This window comes from Ambystoma mexicanum, chromosome 5q (genome assembly GCF_040938575.1).
Source record: "Ambystoma mexicanum isolate Mex_15411 chromosome 5q, UKY_AmexF1_1, whole genome shotgun sequence".
In the NCBI taxonomy this organism is placed as follows: Eukaryota; Metazoa; Chordata; class Amphibia; order Caudata; family Ambystomatidae; genus Ambystoma; species Ambystoma mexicanum.
This window is the reverse complement of record NC_090933.1, coordinates 735,701,192-735,718,144: the sequence shown is the minus strand read 5'-3', so window position 1 is coordinate 735,718,144 and position 16,953 is coordinate 735,701,192. Positions and strand designations below refer to the sequence as shown.

The window sequence follows — 16,953 nt, the reverse complement described above, 5'->3', positions numbered from 1 at the left end:
CAGCACCAGCAAACTAAAGACCCAACATAAACTCTCACCCTCTGACCCCCAACTCTATTAATCCTACATCAAAGACCCATTAGTATGGGCTCCCCAACACGACAGATCGAGACCCGAACTAGTCACCGCATTTAACAAGTACTAATAATGCTCAAGGATGACTATCTCCTCCCTCAGCTAGAGAACCACACCTTCAACCCAAACTCACCCCCCTCCTCCTGACCCCCCAAAATCCTCAGAACCAAAGCAAAAGAGGGACCAGAGGCCCTTCAACCCAGTTTACCCCATATATCTCTATGACCTAGAAACATGGGTCCCCTGGGCCTCCCCACCCAAGACCAGGCCCTTGGAAAGCCCACCTGATGAGGTTGAGATCGCTCTTTCTCTCCTCCCTCCTCCCCTCCCTTTGGATTCAGCAACCGCTCGCCTTCCATCATTAACTTTATTGCCCATTGCACCCCATTGATAGAGAAAAGCAAAGCAGTAGGGAACCCCCATCTGTAAAATATTTTCCTTTCTCTGAGCCATTCAGTCATTGTCCGTAAAATGTTCCTCTCGGCCAAAATGACCACTGCCAGGTCTTGATGTAAGGAGATTGTGGCATCCCTAAAATGTACAATGATTTTGTCCCTCATTTCTGTCATAATCCGCTCCTTCATCGTGTAGAAATGAACTCTGGCCAGTGCATCTGGAGGGACACTTTGCTGCATTTGAGCCTTGATGCGAGTCCAGTGAACCCTGTCCACTTCCATGTCTGCATCTCCAGATAGCCCCAAAAGATGACAAAAGAGGTACTTTGCTAAATCACCAAGCTCCACATCAGGAACTGCTGCTGGGATACCTATAATGCAAACATTATTGCACCTTGACCGATTCTCTGCATCTTCCTGTTTCACTTTGAGGATCTTGCAGCGCAAATCAAGATCTTCCCCTCTATGCACCCACTCACTGATCTCATGCGGCTGTTCACAGACAGTGGTCTCCATCTCCTCCACTCTACCTTCTGCTTCCTCCATCCGCTTATTCTAGGCCAATATCTTTTGAGAGAGCTCTGCTGTCCCGTGTTGTATCTCCTTTTTAATCTCTATTAGGAGAACCCATAGGTCGGATTCTGTAGCTGCCTGGGACTGAACCTGTGCACCCTGTTGGAATTCGGCTGCATGCACCATAGACCATAGCTTCGTCCTGTTCCCCCTTCTTGAGCTTGTCACTAGTGTGCTGCAAGAGGGACACGATATCTGGATGCTTCGGACCTTTAGGTGTCTTAGTCATGATTGCAACTGACTTAGAGAGACCAGAGGTAATATTTTCTACGACCACTAGTGAACAGCCCTCTACAAAAAAAACACTTGTTTAACAATACACAATGTTCACTCGGTCACTTGCTTCCCCAACTCCATGTGTGGTTGTACCTTATTACATGAGATTAGTGACCATTAAATTCTCATATACAGCACCAAATTGTATCAAAAAATAGTTATTTATTTTTAGCATATCAACAGTAAAAAACTTTTTTTCTCTTTTCACATCTCCAATTTTTAGAAAGTTTTTAAATAGTTAGACAAACAACTATATGAACAACATACATTATTCAATAATTTCTATGCACATTCAATATCATGTAGTATTCAAACATTTAATACTTTTTGGAATTCATCTCTTGACCTGGATCTGTATATTGTTCTCCTCTCTCATAGAGAAGTCCATCCCAGTCCGTAAAACATTTCAATTTGTAATCATAAAACCCATGCTGACTTTCATACCGCATTCATACCATACCCGACATGTTTCATTCCTAGCACACTTACACACTACTAACAAGGAAATTCTTCAGGGGTAAAATTAAACCACATTCCATTAAATGTACAGTTGTATTTGTCTTCTTATAGACTTTATCTCTTCTAGGGATCAACTTTCAATGGGGTCCCATTGGTCCTTCCTTAAGGTCCAACCATCTGACGGATACAATGTAGGAAGCAAGTATGGGATAATCGAATTTTAGTAATCGAAATTGTCATGATTGCCCCCATAACGGACATTGGTGACACCTTCTCACCTTTCAAAGTGGAGTAAAGCACCAGCTCCAGGGCCCCAGAAGATCCTTGGTAGCAGTTAATTACAAACTGCAAGCAGGCCTCCCTAAAGGGGGCCCCACAGGCAGCAACTTCTCACCAAATTGAATCGAAGTAGTGAGTACACAATCACTCCTCTACTGTTGGAGCTCTGTCCCTCAATTACTCATTCATGCCTGAGACACCACCACGCACAGGAACATGCTGTGTCTCCTTGACATCGGAGGCCTCTCCATTCAGCTCCACAAGGCGAGTTGCTTACTAGTACTCGCCCCTCAATGTGGTTTAGCGGCACGGTTGCCTCCTTACCGCAATCCAGGCCCGGGTCCCTCGAATGAGGACTTACCGGGCCATCGCAACCTTGGCGGACCCAGTAATTCCCCGTCCGAGGAACCCGGACCCGGTTCATCCCCATTCCCATTCGAGCCCCATAGGGCTCAATGGGAATGGGGATGGAGCTAACAACGGGCCCGTTAATGACGGGCCCGTTGTTAGCTCCCTGGTGTCCTCGCGGGACCCGCTATGGACGCCTGGTTTTTCCAGGTGCCCATTGCGGGTCCCGCGAGGAGACCTCGTGGTAGGGCGGAATGGGTTTACCGGCACCAGTACCTTTACTGATACCGGTAAACCCATTCCGCCAACCTTATGATGAGGGCCAATGTCTATTCCATACCGTTTTGCCCAGAAGAACCATAGTAACCCTAATATTAAACTAAGCAGCCCACTTAAAAGGCTTAACAATCCACCTTCAGGTGGTGGTACCGGACTAAAATGAAGATAATGGCAATCTGAGCCTCTTCTCTGCTCTAGCCGTTCGCGTGGTTCAGTCTTTTGCCAGTTACATGCCTGTGCCAAAGTGTTTATGTTTAGATCAGCAGCAGTGGTAGAATTTGAAAAGGCCTTATGGAAGGCCAAGATGACATGTTTGCTTTTGACATAACTCAATCAAAAGCTACGTGTGCCAACCTCGCAGTTCATCAGATCTGGTATGATGATGTAGGTGAGGCTGGTTTTTCCAGAAGTGTGCCCACAGCAATAATGGTCTCCACATTCTTAAAATAATTAAAACACACACATAGCCCAGACCAGATTAAAGGTGCATAAGATACTTGGCACTCAGTGACAAACTAACAAAAGTCTTGGCTCAACAGTCATCCTTTTCTCCTAATCGTCCATCCATTATCCTTCAGTCTCACATACTTCTCCTTTACCCTTCTCTTGCCAACTCTCCTCTTTTTCTCCTCTCACTGACGTTTACACTGCCCAATTCCTAACCCACCCCCATCCAAAGACCTCAACCCTTGATACTATCATTTTTATTTCATACCCTCTGTCTACCCTCAACTTCTCCCTTATCACACCTGCCTCCTGAATCTTTCGCCTTCTTCCTCTTTTCCTTCTTCTTTCAAACATACTATCATCATCTGCATACTGAAAAATCTCTCACTTGACTCATCTCTTCCCTCTCATTTCAGTCCTATCTCTTTGCTCCCATTTCTATCTAAACATCTCAAATGGGTTGTAAAGTCAGGTGTTGTCTTTTCTAAACCTCCACTTGCTTCTTCCCCCTCCACAATCTGTTTTTGTTCTGCACACTCTACAGAAACAGCTCTTCTACATGTCTCTAATGTTCTTCTTTTGGCGTGTCACAATAAACTATCCTCTATTTTTATTCTTCTCGACCTCTACAATCTCCGTCATGCTCGTCTTTTTAGTTTTGGCTATTAAGCGGCGCTGAAAGTGCTACCTTTAAGCTGAAACTGTTGTCATTAAAAAAAGAGCTTTAACAGGAGTTTGGAATGAGGCTCTGTGATGCTTTTCAATGCAGATGATACTTCTAATATGGCGGCCACCATATTTTAATGTTAATAAATACATTATTTGACTTATTTGATGCTTTAAAACAATACTATGGGAAATGCGGACACCCAGACTTTCTTTTATTTTAGGAGGGTCTCAGCATAAAAAGTGTGGTTTGAAAGGCCACTTATAAAGTTGTGCTTTCTAATCTGTTATTACTTTCTATCGCACACGCATTATAGATTTATTTGTTTCCATGTTTTGGGTGGTATAGTCTCTTTTCTCTTTCTATCCTCTCTTTCCAGCCCAAGTTCTTCTGCTGTTTGTTTGCTGTTTGTTTGCATGCTTGGGGGCTGTGGTATCCTGAGCAATTCTACTGCTGTCAGGAGACGTGCTGCATTAACATGGGGGAGCCAGAGAACTCTTGGAGCCCAGAGCTGGAGTTCAGCTAGTTCGTGGTTCTGCACGGACCAGCTCTGCACTCCGCGGGCATTCCCTCCCTGTATTAGGAGAGCATGCACCACAAGCTTGCCAACGAGGTGAGTCTGAGCACACTTTATATTGGCAGAAAGACTATTAGCGCCATGGCTACCCCCTTAACGCATTCCAGGTCTGGGTTTCCGGAATAGGGACTTACCAGGTCATTCCGATGTTGGAGGACCCGGTAAGTCCCCATTCCAGGAACCATTCCCCATTCCCATTTGAGCCCCCATAGGGCTCAATGGGAATGGGGATGGAGCCGCTATTAGCTCTGAAGTCCCTTAACGGGTCCCTTCAATAACGACTGGTAAAACCAGGCGTTAAGGAAGGGACCCGCTAAGGGACCTCGTAGTAGGGCGGTAAGGGATTACCGGCACCGGTGCCCTTACCGCCCACCTCGTAATGGCCCCCCATATGTATTGCAGAACAAACTACAAATCTTTTCAATATATGCACAAAAATATAATCTTCATCCGATTACCAGTCTCTCAAAAAATGTTATCTATACTGGTAGAAAAAAAAAGTCATGTCTCGAAAATGGTCAATGGAAGGTAAAGCAATTGAACGCACATTAGAATTGCGGTACTTAGGATACAATGGGCCTCATTATGAGGTTGGAGGTAGCCTTGCCGGTAAAACTGGCAAGGCTACCACCAAACTCACATCCGGGTCTGGCACCCCCGAATGGGCAATTACCGGGCTATTCGGCCCAGCCGGACCCGGTAATTGCCCTTTCGCGGGTGCCGGGTCCGGTACATCCCCATTCCCATTTGAGTCCCATAGGGCTCAATGGGAATGGGGAGGGTGGTAGCACCGGTATCGTTAATAACGTTACCTGTGCTACCATCATGTTCTGCTTGCGGGTGCCGGTACAGCCACCAGGTCAGTCCTGGTAGCTGCAAGGACACCCGCGAGCAGAACTTGTAGTATGGCGTTACGGTTGCAACGTTGCTGGTAGCGATACCGGCGCCGTTGTTGCCTTACCGTCATACTTGTAATGAGGCCCAATCTCTGTGAAACTTCATCAATAACTATGTGGAAGAATTCTCTTAACCAAAAACTCAGATCATTAATTTTGCAGATGAAAATTATCTATAAAAAATATTGTAAATGTTCTGTTATGCCAGCAATAGATTTTTACATCTTAACGGTTGAATCAGTCTTACTGTACGGTCTTGATATGTGTTTGGCGGATACAGATAAAATCTTGAATTAGCTACAGGGTCGTGTGTTGAAACAAACCTTGGGTTTAGCAAAATGATTGCCCAATTTTATTCATAGACATGAATTAGGGATCAACTCTCTGTCCTCAAAATATCAATGGAGAATGCTGAATAATTAGGCAAAAATTATCAATCCTCCCTGAAATTTCCTCTATATTGATCTATCCCAGATGATTAGTGATGCTCATCCTGTTTCCTTAAAAAAGTTTAACATCAAAATGCAAACCCAATGAACAAACTGGAGGTCGATAATCAAGATCTTATCATACGTTCGAGTATGTTAAAAATGATGCTCCTGATTGGGCGTGCACCATTGAGGTTCTCTGCAAATACAGCACATACAAGGAATATGCTTTATTCGTTAAGAAGAGAATACTGCGATCCTCATATTTACTTTGTTTTCCTTGTGAAAAGGCTTGTGCCATGAGTATCAGATTTAAACTCAATCAATTCCACACTAATGATCGAATCAAACATTGGGATTCCAAAGGGATTGTGAGTTCATCTGTCATTTGTCGATTTTGCATGTGTTAACCAACTCAAAACTCTGAAACATCTTGTCATTGAGTGTCCCCATTTCGAATTGGCAAGAATCCAAGCTTTTGGAAAACATGCAGTTGGTGAAACCAGCTTTTCAAGAAACTTCCTTTAGCTCCATTGTATGTGGGGGGAAAATATATCTTTGGTTCTGTCACTCACACGATTTATGAATGTAATCAATAATGAGTTATTATTATTGCACACCTAGTACCTTGTTCAATGATTTGTTCATTCTATTGCTTGCACTACTGAACCACCGCTGTAGTGAAATCTTAGATGTGCTTGCAAATACGGCCACTTTCTCTTCCTGTACAAGTGGAGTGGTCAGAGTCTCACAAAGTTTATTTGTATGTTCTTTTTTCTTAGGTACTTTTATACGGCATTGTTAAAGATCCAATTTAAATTGTTACTATTTGCTAAGGTTCTTATGTGCTAATTGATTTGAGTTTGAATCTTATATAAATTCTCTAATATTTCCTCTGAGGTAGAAATTATTATGTGTGGCATCCCTCAGGGAGCATGCTTGTCCACTTTGTTCTTTAACATTTATATAGTACCCCTATGGAGAGAACTGGAAAGACTGGGCTTCTTCACAAATTATGCCGACGACTTCAAGTTGTCAATGGAGCTATCAGGAGACTATCAGGAAGATCAGTACAAACTTAATGAGGTTTACTGAGTCATAAAAAATTGGATGACCATAAATGGTTGTGCCTAAATGCTGGTAAAATGGAACTCATGATATATGGGTCCAAGAAGTCTAGAGAGACCTTAGCTTCTACTTTCCCCAGCTTCCTGGTAGAGGACAGTCATATAGAGGTGGTCAAAAAGGTAAAGACCCTGGATGCATACTTGGATGCTTCCTTGGATGCAGGGGCTCAAGTGGATGCCATCGAAAAGAACACTCAATATTACTTGAGAGTATTGAGAAAGGTGGCACAGTTAATCTCCAAAAATAACCGTGCTAAATTAGCAAGGGCTGTTATCCTTCCACGCCTGGATTACTGCAATGCCCTGTTGGAGGGTGCCAGCAAAGAAGAAATTTTAAGACTGCAAAAAATCCAGAATGCATCTGATCGTATCATCTACGTTATGGAATGGTATGAACCAACCTCTTCTGCTAGAAAGGAGTTGCACTGGCTGCCCATACCAGCCAGGATCTCCTTTAAGATACTGACTCTTTGTCATAAAGGCATCTATGGGACAGCTTCCAGCTATTTAAAGGAAAGGGTCACTATATATCAGCCCACCAAAAATCTTCGATCGACCTCTGCCCAGCTCTTACAAGTGGCAAGGACCAAGAGAGCACGTGGAAATGGACGCTCTTTTCCAGTGCTTGTGTCAAAGGCATGCAATAATCTACCCCTGGTGCTCTGAGAAGAGACCAATCATTTGGCTTTTAGAAAGTTCTGGAAAATGATACTTTTCAATTAATCATCGGCCATCCCCACTGTCCTCTTTCTGCTTGTGAGGAAGCGCCTAGATGCCTTAGGGCTTTGGCGCTATAGAAATATTGTAACATAACATAACATAACATAACATGTTGTGACTGTAATTGTACAAATGCCCAGATGTGCAAAACTGGTTTATTCCTGTGCTAAAATGTCTTGTTTTCCCTCCCAGATGACTTGGCTTATTGTACTAGACTTTGCAGCTTCAAGTTCTCGCCAAACGGGACTGTTGTTGTGGAGCGTGTGAAGGCGGACTGACATTAACTCAGCACAAAGTGTGTTCAAGTGATACAACACTCATCCCAATACTTATAACAACAAACCTTTACTCAGTAACATGTCAAAACAGAACACATGTATTAGAAACGTAAATGCATTGCACTGAACTCAAAGCTGACCAAAAGGCTGGGGTAGCCCGGCCGGGGTTTTGGCATACTTTCGTGTCCTAGTTCAGGTGCCTGGGCCGTAGTCCCTTTGGCGTAATGGGGGCCATCTCAGTTCACAGGTGGGGTACCGCCTTTCGGGCTCAGTGCTTGGGAGGTCTCCCACCTGATGGCCATTCCCCATTAGGGTGGTCCATTGCTCCTTCATGGTGTGGCACTCTTAGGTGTCATCTTCTGTGTTGCTCACATTTGGGATAGGCATATGGGCTGCGCTGTCCTCTCTCATCCCATGCCAGTCAGTCTGTAGTTGGGGTGGACCCGAGAGCATATGGAAGAAACTGGAGTTTCTTGCTACCAGCCCACGATCATCCGTAGCCGTTACCTGCGACTCTTGTATTTGGACCACCTTAAGTGGCATTGGCTCATGGGTGAGGGAGGTCTTTCCTGTCGGGTTGCGAGTCCTCACTAATAATGTGTCTCTGACCAGCAGGTCATGCTCTCTTGGCCCTCTCTTAGCCCTTGGCGAGCATTTTTCTTGTGGATGGCAGTTTCCCTCCGGACGTGTACGTTCTCATCGTCTATAGTTCTTGGAGTTTTCCCGTCCAGTTCGGGCAGGAATGTGCGTGGACACCTCTGGAATAGGGCCTCTGCAGAGGCCACTCGTGTAGAGCAGGTTGTGGTGTTTCTATATTCGAGCAACAACTGGAACAGTGCTCTTCTCTCGTAGACCCCCTGACCATACGCTATTCTAAATGTTTCATTAAGGGAGCGCATGAAGCACTCTGTTTCTCCATTTGCATGTGGCCACATGGGCGTGATCTTCCTGTGCGTAATCCCTCTTTCTGTCAGGAATTCTTCGAGGCCAGCGCTTTGGAATTGTGACCCCTTGTCTGAGCATAGGTCTTGGGGAACCCATGGGTGGCAAATATTTTCTCCATCCTGGGTATTACATCTTGGAGGGATAGGGATGGCACAAACTTGACTTCCGGGGTAGCGAGACCATTGGTCGATCATAACCAGGAAGTGGGAGTCTCTCTGTGTGGAGCCAAAGTCCATGTGGATGCTTTCCCATGGTTCTTCACTCCTGGGCATACATTGGATGGCAGGTTATTTTCCTTTCGAAGCAGCAGCTTGGTACCATCTACAGGCATGGATGAACTCATCCACTTTTGACTCTAGAGCAGGAAACCAGACTTTGAGTCAGAGGTGACTCTTCATTTTTGCAGCTCCTCGGTGGCCATGTTGTGCCAGGGCAATTTCTCTTTCAGTCAGTCAATTCAGTGAGGATCACCATGTGGGATCCTCTCAGTAGAAGAACATAATTTGTGAATGTTAACTCACTCTGTACCTTCCACAGTTGCTCCAGTGTTACCTTTGCTTCCTGGGTTCTGGTCCTTAGGTTTTCGAGTGCTGTTTTACACTGGCCTGATTCCTTTGCTTCTAGTAGGATTCGGACGCATCCGTCATGTTGCGATGCAGTTTTCATCTCTGCAACGTTCATGGACTTGGGAATCGTGCTTTCCTTGACTAGTCTCACATACTCCTCTACCCAGGCGACCACCTTATTGGCAGCTTTATTTTTCACCTGCGGGTGCCGGGACAAGCAATTTGCAGCGTTGTCCTATCCGGGAGTACATGAGGTTGACACCATATTCTTGGAGCACCAGTAACCACTTTTCAATTCGTGGTTGTATGTTGGCTGACCCGCCCATAGGTATAGACATGGAAGTGGCGACACCCCCACAGCACGGCTAGTGCTTCACGCTCAATCTGAGAATAACTCTGCTCCATCTGAGAGAGAGAGCTCTGTTGGAATACTCAACATTGCAGGGGGTGCAATCTTGGTTTGTTTGTGTGAGAATGGCACCTAGGCCGAATGGGCTTGTGTCGACGATGATCTCAGTGTCCTTCCGTGGGTCAAAGAAAGTTAGGATGCATTTGTCTGACAGTGCCTTCTTAATTTCGTCAAGTGAGTTCATTTCCAGGGCTGCCAACCTCCACATTGTGGATTGCTCTGTGAGGTTTCACAGGGGCTCTGAGGGTGTGGCTAGCTTTTTGATGAAATGGCCACAGTAGGTGACCATCCCTAAAAAGCTTCTGACTTCCGAGTCGAACACTGGTGCCTTGGCCCCCTGGATAGCTCTGACTTTAGCCGGATCAGCAGACAGCCCTCCTTCCTGAAAGACGAAGCCAAAGAACTTGATTTTCCTTTTGAGAAACAAGCACTTTTCAGTGCTTGAATTCTAGACAGCACTTTCCCCAGATGCTCCAGGTGCTCTCCTTCTGATTTTGCATGTATCAGGATGTCATTGCTCACATTTAGAGTTCCAGGCAATCCTGCCAAGGCCCCAGCATATAGCGTTTTGAAACACCTTGGCCACTGACGAGATGTAAAGTTCAGTCTCTTGTATCTGTAGAGGCCAACATGTGTTGTGAATGTTGTCATGTATTGACTGTCCTGGTGAAGCAGTAGTTGGTGATACCCTAACCGGGGTCGAGTTTGGAGAAGATGGTTGCACCCTACAGTTCTGCTGTAATATTGTCCAGTGTGGGGGTTAAATGTCTCTCCCTCCTTATTGCCTTGTTTGGCAGCTGCATATCGACACATATGCGGATGTTGTCAGGCTGTTTGTGTTTATGGGCAATGACGATTGCCGACATCAAGGGCGTGGGGCCTTCTATATGCTCGATGATGTTGAGGTTAACCAGATTTTGTATCTGCTTCTCCACCTTGTCACGAAGATGGAAGGGCACTCTGTGGTGTTTCAACACCCCCAGCTGGATTATGTAATCGATGTGGAGGCGGATTGGTTTTCCTGCCATTTGCCCTATGCCTGTGAATACAACTTGGAATCTCTGTAGAGGCGTTTGCACGTCTTCTATGAATACTGGTCATGTAGAAGCGGCACGTATTGAGACATCACCATGCTGGAAGGTGCCTTCCAGGGGTAGTGGGGTCTTGCTTCCAAAAGTGAATATGCGCACCTTGGTAATTTGGAGTGGTGAAGGTCCTGGCAACTTCCGGTATTGATCATCGGCCATGACACTGACAGAGGCACCAGTGTCGTGTAGTAGAGGGACTGGGGTGTTTAGGATAGTCACTGAGCACCTGGGTTGGCGCTTCCCTCTGCCACCGACTGTGAGTACGGCTGATAAGAAAAAATCTTCCTTATCTTCATCCCCTTGGCCTTTTCCTGGTATCTCCATTAGAGTGTCTATGGACGTGGTGTTGGCATTTTGCATCGCCCGATCTTGTGGAGCACCTCTTGGACACTCTCTGCCCCTCGACAATTTGGCTGGGGCCGATGCTCTGCACACTCTGGCAAAATGATTTTGGACTCTGCACCTAGTACAGGTGTACCCTTTGGCTGGGCAGTCTTTCTCATGGGAGAGGTCATACCCACATTGTGGGCAAGGCACTGGGGTCGAGGGGTTCCAGTGTTTCTTTTGTTGCCAGGTGCCCCTCATTCCTTGGCTTTTCAAGGATTGTTTTCCCACCGAGCATGCCTCTTCTAGCTTGACTTACTTCAGAGCGGACTCCATTTTTGACGCCCTGACATCTGCCAGCTCGTGGGACGTCCCACTTCAAGGATCCTGGGGAGTGTTATTCCCGGTTCACAGAGAATTTGTCTCAGCAGTTTAAAGGAATGACATCCCATGATGCTTTGGAGCCTCGCTTTGTCCTCCTCATTTTTCCAGGCGCAGGTTGTGGCCAGATGTCTGTGCTATTTGTCTAGGCTCTAATCGCTCATCGGCATGGAGGTGCGCACAACACATTTTTTGTAATAGTATTAACCATGGGAGCAAAGTAGTCTGACAGTGTTCTTTGTTAGGTCATCCTTTTCCCCTGTGGCATTAAAGTACATGTCCAGATGTTCTTGCCACAGCTCACACCATGGTCCCAAATTGGCCGGGGGCCCCCTCTACATCAAACTCACGAAGAGGTGCGAGTGACCCCCATTGATGCAATGTTCCCCCCTGTGGTCATGGTGAAGGCGCTGCAGCATCGTCAGCAGACATCTTTTCTAGGGGATGTGGGGCCCATCAAGGGAACGGGCTGATGGGGAGGGGCACACAGGCACTCTGGGAGGAGCTGCAACTTCCGGGATAGTGGATCTACTGTGGTCGCACAGCGGGTTCACACGTACTCCAGGGGAGGGGAGCCTCAGCCAGCTGTGAATGACAGAAGAGGGTGGGGCATGAGCACTCTCTGGTGAGGGTCACACCTTTACCTGTTGTTGGGGTGGCCCTGTGTGGGTCCGTGAGTGCAGGCATAGACTGGGCTATTCAAAAATTAAGGCCAATGCCTTCTGCTGAATGCGTGAGGAGCGTTAATCAAACGAAAAAAAGCACAGACCCTCTTACTGGCTTATATAGAACACAGGGTGTCCTTGTGGTGGTCTGGGTGACAGCACGCTGTGGGAATCGGTAATCCAGGCACTGTGGGCCTGCCGGACTAGCAAGTGAACACCCTTGACCGACTCATCGACATTTGTTGTGGAGGGGGCCTGGCATGCACAACGCAGCGCAGCAAGGAGGACTCACACAGCGATGTGGGTCTGACAGGTCCCGCTCCGCTCTGACAAAAAGCGCATGATGCCGGGCCTCTTTATTAACTCAGCATGTTGTGACGTGCAATCTCATGCCGTGCGATAACATGATACAACTGTTTAACTTTCTGCTTTATTACTCTGCAAGTTTCACGTGTCGTTTTGGGTTTCGATTTGTGTGGTCCAATGTGCAGCATGCTAGGGCAATTCGGCACCCACCAGGTATATTCAAGGTAAGCTTGTGTGATTACTTCTAAATTACTCCTGTCCCTAGAGGCGTTATAGACACAGCAGCAGTGCTGTGGATGTGTGAATAGATGGCAGAGAAGGAACTGGCTGTGTCCATGTTTGTTTTAGGGAATTAACTATTCAGGGTCACTATGAAGTATTTATTCCATTCAGTGAATCTACCATGTGACTGCTGTTGGACACTGTAAAATGTAAGGTGTTTCAAATTGTAAGACACTTCTAGTCCAGTATAGTTCAAATGGTAACCACGATGCTAAAGCCTTAAAAGTGACATTGCTACCATTTTTTCCTGTTCATCCTTAATACTAATTTACCCGTGACGAGCTGGGCATCTGTTTCAAAAGCAGATCAAGGGTCAAGTTCTTTCTAGCCGGCCCACATATTGGTTGGGAATAAGAGGCATTGACTTTGGACTACCTGTGATAGTGAAGAGGTTAAAAATCACATAAAGGATGGTGTTGGGCAATGAAATGTTGAACTGGAGTGCATGGCTTTCTTGTAGAATAGTTGTTGGTCTGGCAATTGCATTTGAACCAGTGATTGGGTTAATATTGCTTTCTTGTCCGTTAGCACAGAGTAGGAGGTTCAGTGTTTTCAAGGTAAGCCATTTTGTGGGTTTACTTGGCTACTGCCCCTAGATGCGTTACAGACAAGGGTACAGTGCTTTGTATATGTCATTGGGTGGTCGAGAGAAACTGGCTGTGTCTACGCTCCGTGTTTTGAACCGTGAACACTTAAAATGATTACAAGCCAAACATTATTTTTTTTAGTCACTTTTGTTTCAAGGTTACATAAACTTATAGTGAGCTGTGGAAAATACTAATTGTTGGAGTAGTGATAGAATATATTGCACTTTCTGCCCATATTGCTTTAAAGAGTTCAGGAACTATATCTTACAGCAGTTCTGGTTCCACAGCTTGTGGATGTGTATCACATACTATACTCTGTTTGAGCACATCATTTTTAGCATGTTTAGGATGACCTGAATATTTTGAATCTCCCTTAGTGGAATGCTAGGGGCTGTGGAATAATGGGGTACTGTGGTTTGTTATGGCCAGCTGGAGGTGATCATGGCAACACGATTCCCATCATGTGCTTTGATCATTGATCAGTTTGATTTCTCTCATGTGAACTTACCTTGAATCTAAAAGGCTGGTGTCATTTAAGAGACCTGAGATACTCATTGTATACTTTGATTTGTTTTTGAGAATGTGACCTGGGCAAATGACGCAGACATGTTGGCTGTCCATGGAGGGCAGATGTTCCTGCATGGCAGTCTTAAGGTGAGCTCATGGGTGTTGGGTATGCATGGTTGCTTAATCTAGATTAGATGCACGGCTGTATCACTTGAAATATCTCTAGTTGCAGCCCTTTCCGTTATCGTACCAATGACTGGGGAAGGCGCTTTATGGCTATCATTCTGGGTATTTGTCTTGCTCCTATAGGTTCAGCCACATGACAACCCTGCACCCAGTAACATTTCTATGGGCTGATAGACCATTTTTCTGTGCCCTAAATTAGTTTCAGATTCTAACTTAGTCTGCCATAGTGTCCTGTTATTTATTTTATTGTATTTATTGTGCATTTGTAAGGCACTTATACATCAAGTAAATTGTGTTTCAAAGCGCCCATGGGAATGAAAGGCAAATATAACAACAATGAAGAGAAGAAAGAAGCAGTCCTACTAGGCCTTGTGAGCATTCAGAACGTGCAAATGCAAAGAGAGAAGGGACGAAGGATGGGGTAAGCACTAGGAGTTCCACTGAGGGAAGTGCTAGGGAGTAAGTTTGCAAGCAGCTCTTAAGTGCCTGTCAGAAATCACTTGGTAAGAGTGGTCAAATGGCAATACAATAAGTGCAGGCCTGCGAGACAGCACAGGCCAGTGTACACTCAAAGGCAAGTGCTGGGATTGGGGTTGGCTGATGGGGGTGCCGGGACCTAGAGGGACAAATAAGGGCCCTGGTCACCAATCCCAGCGACTGAGGCCATATTGATTGTGTTTAATGCATAATATGTTGAAAAGTGGTGCTGTGAATCTCTAGATCCCAGGTAGGATAGCCAATCTTGTAGGAATGCATCATCCCCAATTCTCATTTAATGGATCTTTGCACGGTGCACTGCAAAAAAAAAAAAAGTCTTCAGAACATTTCAGCCAGATACTCTTCAGTTTATGAGCCCACCAAATGAAAGCTAGCTGATCGCTGATTCTTTACATTACAATCCCATTGAAGATATTGGTGGTGTATAGTGGGAATTTGCTAATATAGATTTTCATCACACCATTCTTGTGTGTTTTACCAGAACGCGCTGGACACATACTAAAGCAACAATTTCCAGATTGGCACATTCTTCATGAAGTCTGAACTGAAGGCGAAATGTAAAGTCTTCTCAAGCCTGGTACGTTTTCAGGTGGCATAGTTGGGTCACTTATCCCATGACCTGTTTGTGCCAAGCAGCTTTTGAGGGGAGCTACTAAATTTTGCATCTTTTAGTGAAGTTGTACCACGAAAACATTCTACAAGTCATTAAGCAATAAGTGATGCTGGCCACTGTCATTGAACTTGGTGCACTGTCTATGGTTTGCGGCCTATACTTGTCCTAATTAGGCAACCTGGGCGCAAATGCATCGGTCTGTAGTACAGTAAAGAGGACATTCTTAAACACCAGTGGCTTGAGAGGAAATTATCTGAGGTTTTAGTCCTCTTATTCCATATGCAAAGTACTAGAGGGGGCAAATATTCAAGTTGCAAGCTACTAGCTAGCCATAAAGTCACTGGCTACCCCAAATCTGTAAATAAAACACAGCAAGGAGGACTCACACAGCGATGTGGGTCTGACAGGTCGCACTCGCCAAGAGTCCAATCTTACTAGCTAGTGGAAATTCTGCACCATGTACTTCACGCAAGTACTATGGTGGCTTTGAGGTGCCAGGGTGCTCTACAGGCAGTGGACGGTATTGGAGTTGCAAGCTAGCACATGACTGGCCATTATATTTTCGAGCTGAGGTAGCTTGGCTCCAAGGGATCCCGGAAGGTCTGCACAATGGTGGAGCTTTATTTTGCTTTTATAGCATGTAACCATAGATGTAAGGGTAATGCTTTCCTAGGAGCCAACAGATATGCTTCTCCAGGAAGGGTGGGGAGGGTTGGAACCATATAAAGCAACGGTCGCACAAGTGATGGCTGATCAGGCTTGGGCTTGGGAGCATTAGTAAAAGGCAGCAGAAGACAAGCCAACACTGTTGGCTTTGTCAATGCTTGTTTTCTTTTCAGGCCACAAAACCTTATTTTCTCTCATCTTAACTACTGTTCTGCTCTCTTGCTTGACCTTATTCTCATTTTAACCGTCTTCGATCCGTCTAAAACTCTGCTATCCATCTTCTCTTTCGCCTTCCTCCTTGCTGGTCATCAGCCTTTCCCTTCACTCAGCTTCTAAACCCTGATTCCAATCGATTATTTTCATACACTTCCCATGTATTTGTTTCAAGTGTCTTTATAGTCTTGCCTCAACCTACCTCTCTTTATTGGTCCCTTTTTATTCCCCTCCCTGTTGCCTCCACCTTCCATCTCTCTCTACCTTCTTTCCTTACCCAAGCCCTCATGTGCCTCCTCTCGTTTTCGATCGTTTTCTTTACTTGCTCTCAAACATTCTTCGCCTCATTCATTAAGTTTAATACGTTTAATAGGACTTTATAAACTCAGGAAAATCCATATATCTATTCATCTTGTTGTGGGCTGTTGTGTCAATGTAGGAATTGTGTAAATATTTTTGATTGATGGGGGAAAGGCAAAAAAGTGAAACAATGTTTCTCTCCAGCCTTAGAGTTGCTGAGGACCGGATCTCATTGTTTTTCGTTAAATAGAAGTGCAGAACTGGTTGGCCCCTGCTTGAGGTTGGTTGACCAGGCAGTGGGGGTCTCATGTAAAAATACATGTGTCGTACCAGGAAACATAGTATTTAGTGCCTCTATGAAACTGTGGCAGACGATCTACAGAGATATAATAAAATTGGCTGCTAATTGCTTCCTACTGGTAGGAGCCATGGTTGTAAGATATTACCACACACATAAGTAACTTACACTTAAAGTAAATTAGTACATTGAATAATGGCTGGTGAAATAAGTCTTTTTAGTTTACAGCTAAACTTTTGCTGCTTTCTCTTCTTTACAATCTGCCTTTTTTTTCTTTTGCACATATACTTATTTC

The 16,953-nt window shown here is 45.2% G+C and overlaps 1 protein-coding gene, 1 non-coding gene and 1 pseudogene across 2 annotated transcripts in view; 2 read left to right on the top strand and 1 right to left on the bottom strand.

The window, feature by feature from the left end:
* PI15 (peptidase inhibitor 15) overlaps positions 1-16,953 on the bottom strand; it is a 107,951-nt gene that overhangs the window by 38,149 nt on the left and 52,849 nt on the right. The window lies entirely within an intron of this gene.
* LOC138499044 (small nucleolar RNA SNORA17) lies at positions 12,763-12,882 on the top strand (annotated as a pseudogene).
* LOC138499042 (small nucleolar RNA SNORA17) lies at positions 13,376-13,507 on the top strand. The gene has a single exon (XR_011279093.1). It is a non-coding gene; the product is annotated as a small nucleolar RNA SNORA17 (small nucleolar RNA).